The sequence below is a fragment of the Choloepus didactylus genome, chromosome 9 (genome assembly GCF_015220235.1).
Source record: "Choloepus didactylus isolate mChoDid1 chromosome 9, mChoDid1.pri, whole genome shotgun sequence".
Taxonomy (NCBI): domain Eukaryota; kingdom Metazoa; phylum Chordata; class Mammalia; order Pilosa; family Megalonychidae; genus Choloepus; species Choloepus didactylus.
The window spans coordinates 37,839,998-37,856,263 of record NC_051315.1 but is presented as its reverse complement, the minus strand read 5'-3'; the positions used below and the strand labels follow the sequence as shown (position 1 = coordinate 37,856,263).

Here is a 16,266-nt window from a genome sequence, read left to right as displayed (position 1 = left end):
AGCGGAGGATTTTTGGAGTTCTGGTGAACATAGAAAGGGGAAGGGCCCTGAGGCGCATATGCAAATCCTGAAGAAAAGCTGATCTCTCTGCCCTGTGGACCTTTCCTTAATGGCCCTGGTTGCTTTGTCTCTTAGCATTTCAATAACCCATTAGATCTCTGAGGAGGGCCCGTTTTTTTTTTTTTTGTTTTTTTGTTTTTTTTTTAATCCTTTTTTCTTTTTCTAAAACAATTACTCTAAGAAGCCCAATACAGAAAGCTTCAAAGACTTGCTATTCGGGCAGGTCAAGTCAAGAGCAGAAGTAGGGGAGCTCTGAGACAAAACGCAATAATCCAGTGGCTGAGAAAATTCACTAAACATCACAACTTCCCAAGAAAAGGGGGGTGTCCGCTCACAGCCATCATCCTGGTGGACAGGAAACACTCCTGCCCATCGCCAGCCCCATAGCCCAGAACTGCCCCAGACAACCCAGTGTGACGGAAGTGCTTCAAATAACAGGCACACATCACAAAACTGGGCGTGGACATTAGCCTTCCCTGCAACCTCAGCTGCTTGTCCCAGAGTTGGGAAGGTAGAGCAGTGTGAATTAACAAAGCCCCATTCAGCCATCATTTCAGCAGACTGGGAGCCTCCCTACACAGCCCAGCAGCCCAGAACTGCCCTGGGGGGACGGCACTCACCTGTGACATAGCACAGTCATCCCTCAACAGAGGACCCGGGGTGCACGGCCTGGAAGAGGGGCCCACTTGCAAGTCTCAGGAGCCATATGCCAATACCAAGGACTTGGGGGTCAGTGGCAGAGACAAACTGTGGCAGGACTGAACTGAAGGATTAGACTATTGCAGCAGCTTTAAAACTCTAGGATCACCAGGGAGATTTGATTGTTAGAACCACCACCCCCCCCCCCTGACTGCCCAGAAACACGCCCCATATACAGGGCAGGCAACACCAACTACACACGCAAGCTTGGTACACCAATTGGACCCCACAAGACTCACTCCCCCACTCACCAAAAAGGCTAAGCAGGGGAGAACTGGCTTGTGGAAAACAGGTGGCTCGTGGATGCCACCTGCTGGTTAGTTAGAGAAAGTGTACTCCACAAAGCTGTAGATCTGATAAATTAGAGATAAGGACTTCAATTGGTCTACAAATCCTAAAAGAACCCTATCAAGTTCAGCAAATGCCACGAGGCCAAAAACAACAGAAAATTATAAAGCATATGAAAAAACCAGACAATATGGATAACCCAAGCCCAAGCACCCAAATCAAAAGACCAGAAGAGACACAGCACCTAGAGCAGCTACTCAAAGAACTAAAGATGAACAATGAGACCATAGTACGGGAGATAAAGGAAATCAAGAAGACCCTAGAAGAGCATAAAGAAGACATTGCAAGACTAAATAAAAAAATGGATGATCTTATGGAAATTAAAGAAACTGTTGACCAAATTAAAAAGATTCTGGACACTCATAGTACAAGACTAGAGGAAGTTGAACAACGAATCAGTGACCTGGAAGATGACAGAATGGAAAATGAAAGCATAAAAGAAAGAATGGGGAAAAAATTGAAAAAATCGAAATGGACCTCAGGGATATGATAGATAATATGAAACGTCCAAATATAAGACTCATTGGTGTCCCAGAAGGGGAAGAAAAGGGTAAAGGTCTAGGAAGAGTATTCAAAGAAATTGTTGGGGAAAACTTCCCAAATCTTCTAAACAACATAAATACACAAATCATAAATGCTCAGCGAACCCCAAATAGAATAAATCCAAATAAACCCACTCCGAGACATATACTGATCACACTATCAAACACAGAAGAGAAGGAACAAGTTCTGAAAGCAGCAAGAGAAAAGCAATTCACCACATACAAAGGAAACAGCATAAGACTAAGTAGTGACTACTCAGCAGCCACCATGGAGGCAAGAAGGCAGTGGCAAACATATTTAAAATTCTGAGTGAGAAAAATTTCCAGCCAAGAATACTTTATCCAGCAAAGCTCTCCTTCAAATTTGAGGGAGAGCTTAAATTTTTCACAGACAAACAAATGCTGAGAGAATTTGCTAACAAGAGACCTGCCCTACTGGAGATACTCAAGAGAGCCCTACAGACAGAGAAACAAAGAAAGGACAGAGAGACTTGGAGAAAGGTTCAGTACTAAAGAGATTCGGTATGGGTACAATAAAGGATATTAATAGACAGAGGGGAAAAATATGACAAACATAAACCAAAGGATAAGATGGCTGATTCAAGAAATGCCTTCACGGTTATAACGTTGAATGTAAATGGATTAAAATCCCCAATTAAAAGATATAGATTTGCAGAATGGATCAAAAAAAATGAACCATCAATATGTTGCATACAAGAGACTCATCTTAGACACAGGGACACAAAGAAACTGAAAGTGAAAGGATGGAAAAAAATATTTCATGCAAGCTACAGCCAAAAGAAAGCAGGTGTAGCAATATTAATCTCAGATAAAATAGACTTCAAATGCAGGGATGTTTTGAGAGACAAAGAAGGCCACTATGTACTAATAAAAGGGGCAATTCAGCAAGAAGAAATAACAATCGTAAATGTCTATGCACCCAACCAAGGTGCCACAAAATACATGAGAGAAACACTGGCAAAACTAAAGGAAGCAATTGATGTTTCCACAATAATTGTGGGAGACTTCAACACATCACTCTCTCCTATAGATAGATCAACCAGACAGAAGACCAATAAGGAAATTGAAAACCTAAACAATCTGATAAATGAATTAGATTTAACAGACATATACAGGACATACATCCCAAATCACCAGGATACCCATACTTTTCTAGTGCTCATGGAACTTTCTCCAGAATAGATCATATGCTGGGACATAAAACAAGCCTCAATAAATTTAAAAAGATTGAAATTATTCAAAGCACATTCTCTGACCACAATGGAATACAATTAGAAGTCAATAACCATCAGAGACTTAGAAAATTCACAAATACCTGGAGGTTAAACAACACACTCCTAAACAATCAGTGGGTTAAAGAAGAAATAGCAAGAGAAATTGCTAAATATATAGAGACGAATGAAAATGAGAACACAACATACCAAAACCTATGGGATGCAGCAAAAGCAGTGCTAAGGGGGAAATTTATAGCACTAAACACATATATTAAAAAGGAAGAAAGAGCCAAAATCAAAGAACTAATGGATCAACTGAAGAAGCTAGAAAACGAACAGCAAACCAATCCTAAACCAAGTACAAGAAAAGAAATAACAAGGATTAAAGCAGAAATAAATGACATAGAGAACAAAAAAACAATAGAGAGGATAAATATCACCAAAAGTTGGTTCTTTGAGAAGATCAACAAGATTGACAAGCCCCTAGCTAGACTGACAAAATCAAAAAGAGAGAAGACCCATATAAACAAAATAATGAACGAAAAAGGTGACATAACTGCAGATCCTGAAGAAATTAAAAAAATTATAAGAGGATACTATGAACAACTGTATCGCAACAAACTGGATAATGTAGAGGAAATGGACAATTTCCTGGAAACATATGAACAACCTAGACTGACCAGAGAAGAAATAGAAGACCTCAACCAACCCATCACAAGCAAAGAGATCCAATCAGTCATCAAAAATCTTCCCACAAATAAATGCCCAGGGCCAGATGGCTTCACAGGGGAATTCTACAAAACTTTCCAGAAAGAACTGACACCAATCTTACTCAAACTCTTTCAAAACATTGAAGAAAATGGAACACTACCTAACTCATTTTATGAAGCTAACATCAATCTAATACCAAAACCAGGCAAAGATGTTACAAAAAAGGAAAACTACCGAGCAATCTCTCTAATGAATATAGATGCAAAAATCCTCAACAAAATACTTGCAAATCGAATCCAAAGACACATTAAAAAAATCATACACCATGACCAAGTGGGGTTTATTCCAGGCATGCAAGGATGGTTCAACATAAGAAAATCAATCAATGTATTACAACACATTAACAAGTCAAAAGGGAAAAATCAATTGATCATCTCAATAGATGCTGAAAAAGCATTTGACAAAATCCAACATCCCTTTTTGATAAAAACACTTCAAAAGGTAGGAATTGAAGGAAACTTCTTCAACATGATAAAGAGCATATATGAAAAACCCACAGCCAGCAAAGTACTCAATGGTGAGAGACTGAAAGCCTTCCCTCTAAGATCAAGAACAAGACAAGGATGCCCGCTGTCACCACTGTTATTCAACATTGTGCTGGAAGTGCTAGCCAGGGCAATCCGGCAAGACAAAGAAATAAAAGGCATCCAAATTGGAAAAGAAGAAGTAAAACTGTCATTGTTTGCAGATGATATGATCTTATATCTAGAAAACCCTGAGAAATCGACGATACAGCTACTAGAGCTAATAAACAAATTTAGCAAAGTAGCGGGATACAAGGTTAATGCACATAAGTCAGTAGTGTTTCTATATGCTAGAAATGAACAAACTGAAGAGACACTCAAGAAAAAGATACCATTTTCAATAGCAACTAAAAAAATCAAGTACCTAGGAATAAACTTAATCAAAGATGTAAAAGACCTATACAAAGAAAACTACATAACTCTACTAAAAGAAATGGAAGGGGACCTTAAAAGATGGAAAAATATTCCATGTTCATGGATAGGAAGGCTAAATGTCATTAAGATGTCAATTCTACCCAAACTCATCTACAGATTCAATGCAATCCCAATCAAAATTCCAACAACCTACTTTGCAGACTTGGAAAAGCTAGTTATCAAATTTATTTGGAAAGGGAAGATGCCTCGAATTGCTAAAGACACTCTAAAAAAGAAAAACGAAGTGGGAGGACTTACACTCCCTGACTTTGAAGCTTATTATAAAGCCACAGTTGCCAAAACAGCATGGTACTGGCACAAAGATAGACATATAGATCAATGGAATCGAATTGAGAATTCAGAGATAGACCCTCAGATCTATGGCTGACTGATCTTTGATAAGGCCCCCAAAGTCACTGAACTGAGTCATAATGGTCTTTTCAACAAATGGGGCTGGGAGAGTTGGATATCCATATCCAAAAGAATGAAAGAGGACCCCTACCTCACCCCCTACACAAAAATTAACTCAAAATGGACCAAAGATCTCAATATAAAAGAAAGTACCATAAAACTCCTAGAAGATAATGTAGGAAAACATCTTCAAGACCTTGTATTAGGCGGCCACTTCCTAGACTTTACACCCAAAGCACAAGCAACAAAAGAGAAAATAGATAAATGGGAACTCCTCAAGCTTAGAAGTTTTTGCACCTCAAAGGAATTTCTCAAAAAGGTAAAGAGGCAGCCAACTCAATGGGAAAAAATTTTTGGAAACCATGTATCTGACAAAAGACTGATATCTTGCATATATATAGAAATCCTACAACTCAATGACAATAGTACAGACAGCCCAATTATAAAATGGGCAAAAGATATGAAAAGACAGTTCTCTGAAGAGGAAATACAAATGGCCAAGAAACACATGAAAAAATGTTCAGCTTCACTAGCTATTAGAGAGATGCAAATTAAGACCACAATGAGATACCATCTAACACCGGTTAGAATGGCTGCCATTAATCAAACAGGATACTACAAATGCTGGAGGGGATGTGGAGAAATTGGAACTCTTATTCATTGTTGGTGGGACTGTATAATGGTTCAGCCACTCTGGAAGTCAGTCTGGCAGTTCCTTAGAAAACTACATAGAGAGTTACCATTTGATCCAGCGATTGCACTTCTCGGTATATACCCGGAAGATCGGAAAGCAGTGACACGAACAGATATCTGCACGCCAATGTTCATAGCAGCATTATTCACAATTGCCAAGAGATGGAAACAACCCAAATGTCCTTCAACAGATGAGTGGATAAATAAAATGTGGTATATACACACGATGGAATACTACACGGCAGTAAGAAGGAACGATCTCGTGAAACATATGACAACATGGATGAACCTTGAAGACATAATGCTGAGCGAAATAAGCCAGGCACAAAAAGAGAAATATTATATGCTACCACTAATGTGAACTTTGAAAAATGTAAAACAAATGGTTTATAATGTAGAATGTAGGGGAACTAGCAATAGAGAGCAATTAAGGAAGGGGGAACAATAATCCAAGAAGAACAGATAAGCTATTTAACGTTCTGGGGATGCCCAGGAATGACTATGGTCTGTTAATTTCTGATGGATATAGTAGGAGCAAGTTCACAGAAATGTTGCTATATTAGGTAACTTTCTTGGGGTAAAGTAGGAAACATGTTGGAAGTTAAGCAGTTATCTTAGGTTAGTTGTCTTTTTCTTACTCCCTTGTTATGGTCTCTTTGAAATGTTCTTTTATTGTATGTTTGTTTTCTTTTTAACTTTTTTTTTCATACAGTTGATTTAAAAAAGAAGGGAAAGTTAAAAAAAAAAAAGAAAAAAAGAAAAACAAGGAAAAAAAAAAGATGTAGTGCCCCCTTGATGAGCCTGTGGAGAATGCAGGGGTATTCGCCTACCCCACCTCCATGGTTGCTAACATGACCACAGACATAGGGGACTGGTGGTTTGATGGGTTGAGCCCTCTACCACAGGTTTTACCCTTGGGAAGACGGTTGCTGCAAAGGAGAGGCTAGGCCTCCCTATGGTTGTGCCTAAGAGCCTCCTCCCGAATGCCTCTTTGTTGCTCAGATGTGGCCCTGTCTCTCTAGCTAAGCCAACTTGAAAGGTGAAATCACTGCCCTCCCCCCTACGTGGGATCAGACACCCAGGGGAGTGAATCTCCCTGGCAACGTGGAATACGACTCCCGGGGAGGAATGTAGACCTGGCATCGTGGGACGGAGAACATCTTCTTGACCAAAAGGGGGATGTGAAAGGAAATGAAATAAGCTTCAGTGGCAGAGAGATTTCAAAAGGAGCCGAGAGGTCACTCTGGTGGGCACTCTTATGCACACTTTAGACAACCCTTTTTAGGTTCTAAAGAATTGGGGTAGCTGGTGGTGGATACCTGAAACTATCAAACTACAACCCAGAACCCAAGAATCTCGAAGACAGTTGTATAAAAATGTAGCTTATGAGGGGTGACAATGGGATTGGGAAAGCCATAAGGACCACACTCCACTTTGTCTAGTTTATGGATGGATGAGTAGAAAAATAGGGGAAGGAAACAAACAGACAAAGGTACCCAGTGTTCTTTTTTACTTCAATTGCTCTTTTTCACTCTAATTATTATTCTTGTTATTCTTGTGTGTGTGCTAATGAAGGTGTCAGGGATTGATTTGGGTGATGAATGTACAACTATGTAATGGTACTGTGAACAATCGAAAGTACGATTTGTTTTGTATGACTGTGTGGTATATGAATATATCTCAATAAAATGAAGATTAAAAAAAAAAAAAGACATAATGCTGAGCAAAATAAGCCAGGCACAAAAAGAGAGATATTGTATGTTACCACTAATGTGAATTCTGTGAAAAATGTACAATGTTTTATACTGTAGAATGTAGGGGACCTAGAGATACCAATTAGTGGAGGGGGAATGATAATCTAATAAGAACAGATAAACTATGGAGGGTAATCTCAATGTTATGGGAATGCTCAGGAATGATTATGGTTTGTAAACTTTCTTGGATATAGTAAGATCATGTTGGAAGGAATAGAGTTATTTTAGGTTTTTTTTTCTCTTATTCCTTTGTTTTCTTAGAGGTTGTTAATTTTCTTGGGGTATGGTAGGAACATGTTGGAAGCAATGTAGTTATTTTAGATTATTTGTTTTTCTTACTCCTCTGTTTGGACATGGTTTATTAATTTTCTTGGGGTATGGTAGGAACATATTGGAAGCAAAGTAGTTATTTTAGGTTATTTGTTTTCCTTAATCCATTGCTTTGTTTGAAATGTTGTGGGATTTTTTTGGTTGTTGTTTGCCTGTTTGTTTTTAATTTTTTGATAAACAAATTTAAAAAAATTGAAAAAAAATCAGTAGAAAAATGGGAGTAAAAACTAAATGACAAATAGGGTGGGATGGGGGGATGGTTTGGGTATTCTCTTTTCACTTTTATTTTTTATTCTTATTCTGATTCTTTCTGATGTAAGGAAAATGTTCAGAAATAGATTGTGGTGATGAACGCATAACTATATGATCATACTGTGAACAGTTGATTGTATACCATGGATGACTGTATGGTTTGTGAATGTATTTCAATAAAACTGAACTAAAAAAAAAAAAAAAAAAAAAAAATGAACAGAGCCCAAGAGATCTGTGGGATACCATCAAGCATACCAACATATGCATCAGAGTCCCAGAAGGACAAGAGAAAGGGGCAGAAGAAGTATTTGAAAAAATAATGGCTGAAAATTTCCCAAATCTGAGGAAAAACATTACTATACACATCCAGGGAGTGCAATGAACTCCAAGCAGGATAGACTCTTAGAGATCTACACGAAGATACTTCATTACAAAATTGTCAAAACCCAAAGACAAAGAGAGCATTGTGAAAGCAGCAAGAGAGAAGCAATTTGTCACATACAAGGGGTCCCAGTAAGATTCACAGCAGCTTTCTCCTCAGAAACCATGGAGGCCAGGACAGTGGGATGACAAATTTTAAATACTTGAGGAAAAAACCGGTCAGCCAACAATTGTATACCTGGCAAAATTATCTTTCAAAACTGAAGGAGAAATTAAGATATTTACAGATAAATTATAGCCGAAAAAGTTCACTACCAGAGGACCTGCCCTTTAAGAAAGGCTAAAGTGAGTCCTTACAGCTGAGATAAATGGATAGTAGATAGTAATTCAAAGCCATAAAAAGAAATAAGGAACACTGGTAGAGGTAACTACATAGGTAAATATAAAATCCTGTATTATTGTACTTTTGGTTTGCAACTGCATTTCCCCCCATATGACTTAACAGGCAAATGTATAAGATAACATTTTAAATCTAGGTTAATGAGAATACAACGTATAAAGATGTAGTCTGAGACAATACCAATATAAAGGGAAAGGAAAAGAGATACATAGGAGTGGATTTTGTATGCTACTGAAACTAGGTTGATACTAGTCAAACTAGGCTGTTATTAGTTTAAGATGTTAACTGTAACAAGAAAGGTAACCACTATGAAAATAACTAAAAAATATAGAGAAAAGGAGAGAACGGAATCAAAATGGCACACTACAAAAAAGCAACTAAATATAAAAAGGGCGAGAATGGGGTAACTACAATGGAGTTTTAGATTTTACACCAAAAGCACAAGCAACAAAAGAAAAGATAAAATGGACTTCATCAAGACTAAAAACTTTTGTACATCAAAGGACATTATCAAGAAAGTGAAAAGACAACCTACTGAATGGGAGAAAATATTTGGGAACCATATGTCTGATGCGGGTTTAACATCCAGAATACATAAAGAACTAAAACTCAACAGCAAAAAGACAAACCACCCAATTAAAAAATGGGCCAAGGATTTGAATAGACATTTCTCCAAAGAAGATACTCAAATAGCCACTATGTGTATGTGAAGATGCTCAACAACACTAGCCATTAAAGAAATGTAAATTAAAACTTCACCCTGTAGAATGATACCACTTCACACCCTGTAGGATGGCTATTATCAAAAAAACTGAAAATAACAAATGTTGGTGAGGGTGTGGAAAAATAGGAACCCTTGTACATTGTGGGAATGTAAAAGGGTGTAGCTATTGTGAAAAACAGTTTGGCAGTTCCTTAGAAAGTTAAATATAGAATTACCATATGATCTGGCAATCTCACTCCTAGGTACAGATCCACAAGAACTGAAAGCAGAGACTAGGACAGATATCTATACACCAATGTTCATCACAGCATTATTCACAACAGCCAAAAGGTGGAAGCAACTGACGAACGGATAAACAAAATGTGGTAATACCCACACAGTGGTAATATCTATCCAGTTTAATATTACTCAGCTGTTAAAAAAAGTGAAGGGCTGGTACATGCTGCTACATGGACAAACCTTGAAAATATGTTGTGTGACATAAGCCAGACTCAAAAGGTCACATGTTGTATGATTCCTCTTACACGAAATACTTATTGTAACAAAATTCATAGAGACAGAGAGCAGAATAGTTGTTACCAGGGGTGGGGGGAGGGGAAATGGGGAGTTATTGCTAAATGTATATGAGTTTTGGTTTGGGATAATGAAATAGTCTGGAAATAGCAGTGAAAATTACACGGTATTGTCAATGTACCTAATATCAAAAAATTAACTACTTAAAATGGCTAAAATGATTTTTGTTATATACGTTTACCACAATTAAAAATAAATTATTAAAAAGGAAAAAAAAATAAAAAAAATAAAAAAATAAAAATAAACCACTTTCCTGAGCTATTGGCCTACTTTCAAATGACTTATTGCACAACTCCACATGAATGCCTCTCAGGCATCTTGAACTCAAAATATCCCAAACAAAACTCATTATCTTACTTCTTAAGCCCATTCTCCTCCTGGAAGGAAACAGCCTATGGGAAAGAAAACACTGCTTTTGAACCAAACAGACCTAGATTTAAAGCCAACCCTGGGAGCTTCAATAGTATGCTTAATCTCTCTGTACTTTAGTCTCCTTGTTTGTAATATGAGGATAATAACATCTACCTTTTCTGGAGTATTATGAGAATCAAAATAGGTAATGGGCAAAACACTTATTAAAGTGCCTGCCACAGAGCATATCATATATTCCACAAATATTAACATTGCTAGATTCCCAATTTCAGTAAAAGCAACTCCATTTACCCAGTATCCTAAGTCAGAAATTTAGAAGTCATCTGCAACTTCTCTTTTCCTTATCTGCAACCAGTAGATGGCTATACCCTGTTGATTCCTCAAATCGCCCCACTTGCCCCTTCCTTATCTCAGGCTCTCATATTCTCTCTCATGGATACAGGAATAATCACCTATCTGTCTCACCCAACTCCAACATATCCTCCACACTGAAACCAGAGGATCTTCCTAAATTACAAATCTGATAAAAACATTTTTGTGCTTAAATTTGCTCAGTTGCTCTCATTGTTCCTAGGCTTAAATCTACCTTAGTCCTGACTGACTCAGATCTGACTCCTGTCTACCTCCAACTCAATCTCTTGAACTACTTTCAGGTCCCCTAAACTGCCTATAGTGTTTCTGGTTTTGTACTTCTATTCACACTGCTTCCTTTTCCTGAAACGGCTTCACCCATCTACATCTCTACTTGGCATACTCATCTTTCAAAATGTAGTTCAAGCATCGCATCCACTATGAAGTTATTCCTGGCAGCCTCCTGCCATACCATTGATCACTGCCTCCTTGTCTCTCCAACCTGTATCTGACAAATGATTTTCTGTGATGGCAAAGATGAATAACATATGGTTCCTAATCTCAAAAAGCTTATAATCATGATTCAACCAGAAATCTTCTTATGTAACCTGGACATGTAACCCAAATAGAAAGAGGAATTATGAGGCATGAAAAAAAAGAGTTGTAAATAGCTTTAACACTCAGCTCAGCGGTCCCCTCTCATAAACCTTCTGTGACTCCTGTGCTGTGCTAAGTGCCCCCACCTGGGCTCTCAGAGGACCCCGCATACACCTCTACCCCTGTTCTCATCACGTCATCACATCTTGCCACTTTCTGTCCTTCCTTCACTCACTCATTGATTAAACAATTATTTATCAAGAGCCTACTATGTGGGAAGCACAGAGCCCATGCCAGGAAGTAAAGAGACTACTTAGACAAATAATTACACAACTGATTAAATTACAATTTTAATGGGAGCTTCAAAGATAAGTACAGATTCCATGGAGATTATTAGCAGAGGGAATTAGCTGTATCTTGAAGAAGTACCTTTAAGCTGCAACCTGAAGAATGAGTAGAAATAAACTAGGCTAAAGAGAGTAAGGAGAAGCAATGTTCCAGGTAATGCAAGTTACCTGTCAGTGTAAAGGTGAGAAAAAATATGACATGTTCAAGAACCTGAAAGGAAGTCAGTGGGACCAGAATGTTGAGAGCCAGGGTGCGAGTGACATAAGATGAGGGTGCAGATAGGCAGGGGCCAGATCATGTAGAGTATGTTAAAGCATGTGAAGGATTTTCTATTTGTTTCTGGAACTTCCTTGACTTCCTTGAAGATACTGAAGAGTTTCAAGACAGTAAATGGCAACCTTCAATTTACATTGGAAAAGATCACTCTGACGGCAGAGTAATGTGCATTCTGGACAGGAAACGAGTGCAGAGGTCATGGGAGATCAGATGGCTTGCGCTTGGCTGATTGCAACTAGGGAAAAGGGGTTGAACACTGACCAATATAAGAAGCATTTAGGAAGCAGACCAACAAGGACCATGAGTAGGATTGGATGTAAGAGGTCAGGGAGAGGAGCAGTCAGTGTAACTATAAGACTTTTGGTTTCAGCCAGAAAACATTTATTGAAGTATGGAACACTGAACAAGGAGCACATTCCGGATGAAAGCTGACAGGTATCTTTTTTGGACATGGTGATCTGGAGAGGCAATAAAATGCTCAAGTCAAGATAATGAATATATGGGAATGGAGCTCAGAAAGGAAATCACCCGAATTCAGACAAAGAGTGAAGTGATTGGAGTGAATGAGGTCCCTGTGGAGGGAGTATAGCACGAGAAGAGAAGGGGGCCTGTATCAGAAAACTGAGGAATCCCAAGATACACAAATTTGAGAAGGGACAACCAGCATAGAATACTGAGAAACATTCAGAAAGATTGAAGGACAATCAAGGGAATGTCATGCCATGAATACCAAAAGAAGGGAGTGTTTCAAGTTGTATTGAGTGCCTTTTATGTGACAGGTAGTATTTTATATGCTGCAAAACATCTGAGAACAATCCAGATAGTTCTGTCCTCTTGCTGCTTACATTTATTGACTGATTCAGAGGGAAAATACCAAAAATACTAATAAATACTTCCAGTGGTTAAAAGTGCTATCAAGAAAAATAAAGAAAGATAAAGCATTAGAGAGTGACTAAGAGGTCTACTTCAAATGTGGGTCAGAGAAGGATTCTATGAAAAGCTGACGTTTCAGCAGAGATCTAAATGAAGAGAAGGAGCAAGCCTTGAAAAATCTGGGAAGGAGTACTCAAAAGAAAAGAAACAGCATTGGCAAAGACCTTGAGACAAAGAAAAAAAATTTAAAGCATTCAAGGAATAGCACAAAGAATAACTAGCTGAAGCAGAGTGAGAGAGGGAGAGAGTAGGATGAATGAGGTTAAAGAATTAGGCAAGAGCCACATCAAGTAGGACCTTTAGGCCACAGTGGTAACTTTAGATTTTATGCTGCATGTCTTGGGAAACATTGGAGGGTTTGGAGCAGAGATTGGCATGATGTGATTTCAGTTTTACAAAGGATACTCTACTACATTGAGAATAAATTGCTGCAAAATATAATGGGGGGATTGGAGAGGTGGGCAAGAATACAAAAGGGGAAACCAGTTAGGAGACTAAAGGCAAAAGATCATGACTTAGACCAGCATCTATGAGATGGGCACTATTTTTATTGCCATTTTAGAAATGAGAAAACTGAAGTATAGAGATATAAAGTAACTTGCCCAACATGATCCAACTACAATCCAACCCCAGCTGTGTGATGCCAGAACCTATATCTGCACCATCTAAGGTCTCCTGCCTTTCTAGGATAGCAGCAGGAGAGGTGGAAGAGGTCTTCAGACCAGTGACTCCTGGACATGTAGCCTGGAAAGATAATCTGGGATTTCCCCTCAAATCTAGAATGTTATTTCATGCCATTAATGTTTGCCATGTAAAGGCCCCCAAAAACCATCTTCTTCAGAGTTTTGACTTGCATGACACCCACAGACTTTGACTAGGAACCACCGTCTCCAAAGAGAAGAAGAGCTCCTATCCCTTCCTTGACTGGCCCACCTTATGTCTAGTGTTTACTCTGAGAAAATATGCAATATTGCTTCAACTTCAGATCTCAGCTTAAGTCTGATACCTTTAGTTATTGGCCCATTGATGAGCAATTAATTCACAGCATTAAAAAGAAAGAGAGAGAGAGAACATGAGGAGAAGATGTAGCATTCTCTTCTGAGTTCGAAGCTTGGGTCTTGGTGTTGTTTTAATGCAACTGCCTTTTGCCATTGATGATCATTAAAAACAAAAACAAAAAGAGAGAGAGAAAGACAATTTGAGCTGGACAATATTTGTATTCTATCCCGCTATTGAGCAGCTATCTCTTACTATGGATAGAAAAAGAGATAATAAACATGCAGCAGGTGGTATCTGGGACAGGGACAATTTCCTGAGAGTGAATGAGGGTTTTTTGAGACCTTAGATGATGTAACTAATAATAGTCAAAGAATCTCCTTCCCTGGAAATTCTCAGCTAGGACACATTTTGCTTTATCTGAGATTAAGTATTCATTGATTTGAACAGCAGCATGGGTGTCTTATGTCCTGTGATTTGTAGAGCCCATAAAATTGGACATTACTAATTTGTAGTAATTGGAAAAGAGTGAAATGAAGTTTGCTCTATGTTGTCGACCCAGTAGAGCATTTGTTAAATTAATTGTAAAGTGATTGTTGGAAAAATGCTAAAACTTTCTAGAAGAACTGTTTTCAGATATCTTATAAAAAGTACAATTGCCAGGAAGGAATTGTGCTCCTAAGCATTTACCACACTGACCAGAAAACTTATGTCCACACACAAACCTAAACACAAATGTTTATAGCAGCTTTATTCACAATCTCTAACATCTAGAAGTTATACTTTAATAGGTGAGTGAATAAACAAACTATGAAACATCCATGCAATGGAATACAATTCAGTGATTAAAAAAAAAAGGAATGAGCTATCAAACCACACAACAACATGAATGAACCTTAAATGCATATTGCCAAGTGAAAGAAGCTAGTCTGAAAAGCCTACATACTATATGGTTTCACTTGCCTGACAGCCTTGGAAAGGCAAAACTATAGTGAAGGTAAACAGATCAATGGTAACCACAGGACAATTGCTGGAGTGGGGGGAAACTATTGAATAGGTGAAATAGGGAATTTTTTAGGGCAATGAAACTATTCTATAATGATGAATATGTGCACTATATATTTGTTAAAACCCATAGAACTTGACAGCACAAAGAGTGAAACTTAATGGGTGTAAATAAAAAAAACTGTTTGGAGGGTCTACAAATCGCAGGATGGAATGCAGATTGAGACAAAAGAATCTAACTGTGTTACATATGTATGAAATAAGCTCACTGAAGGGGTGGCAGTGGGGTGGAGGTGGGGTGGGGTATAGCCTAAGCAACTTTGGAAATAGAGGAGTCTGTAAGTCTAAAGGCAAAAGGAACTGTATGTAAGACTTGCATTCTAGTTGTTAAAGTTGTTTCTCATGGGGGTACAGGTTAACATTTCCAATACTGCTATACATGTATACTAGAATTGAAAAAGGAAGTGAATGGATGGTGGATGGTGGATCCAGGTTTCTCACTGTTGAAGTGGGGAGTTTCAGACAGGCAAGGGGAAAAGACTGGAATAATCCATGTAAATGGATTAGCATTGGAGACTCATGCTTATCTTAATATAGATACAAATGGATACATACAGAAATATTTATAAATATATGCATATATTCAAGTTAATAAACACACATTCATTTCCTTCTTCTGTCAGCTGAGAGGTCCTAGAAACAATACCACCCAAGGACCAAATCCTGGTTTCTAACACCCTTCTCCAATAAAAGGTACCAGGGCTCCATGGAGAAATAGCTGATTCTAGGCTGGGGCAGGAAATACAGATGAGCCTGGAAACATCTTGGGTTGTCAGAAAGTAAGGAACTGCTCAAAAACAAACAGAAACCCCCAAATCATGGGTCATGCCAAAAGGACACAAGAGCCAACTGAAAGTGTTCCCAATGCCTAAGGCTGGAAAATTTGAGCAATAAGATAAAGAACCAATGGATTATAACTGAAAGTATAAAATAAATATACATGACTCCATACTGATATAAATGATTGAATAAATAAATAAATGGAGAAGAGACAATCTCCCATGCAGAAGAACTCCAAATAATTTATGGAGAAGCACAACTCCCCACTCCTTAAATGTGGGCTGCACATAGTAACTTCCTTTCAAAGCAGACTGTAGGGAAAAGCAGAGTGGGAAAGCAATTTCACAATGGAGAAACCTGGCAAACACTACCTCGGCTAGGTAATCAAGGTCAATATCAACACTAATAAGTCATCTTGATAGTATGTACCCTTGGTA

General features: G+C 38.3%; 1 long non-coding RNA gene and 1 pseudogene across 1 annotated transcript in view; one reads left to right on the top strand and one right to left on the bottom strand.

Annotated features, from left to right (window-relative positions):
• The window catches only part of LOC119544384, a 28,100-nt gene that overhangs the window by 10,693 nt on the left and 1,141 nt on the right, over window positions 1-16,266 (bottom strand). The gene's annotated exons all lie outside the window — the stretch shown is intronic.
• On the top strand, window positions 14,062-14,191 carry LOC119545048 (annotated as a pseudogene).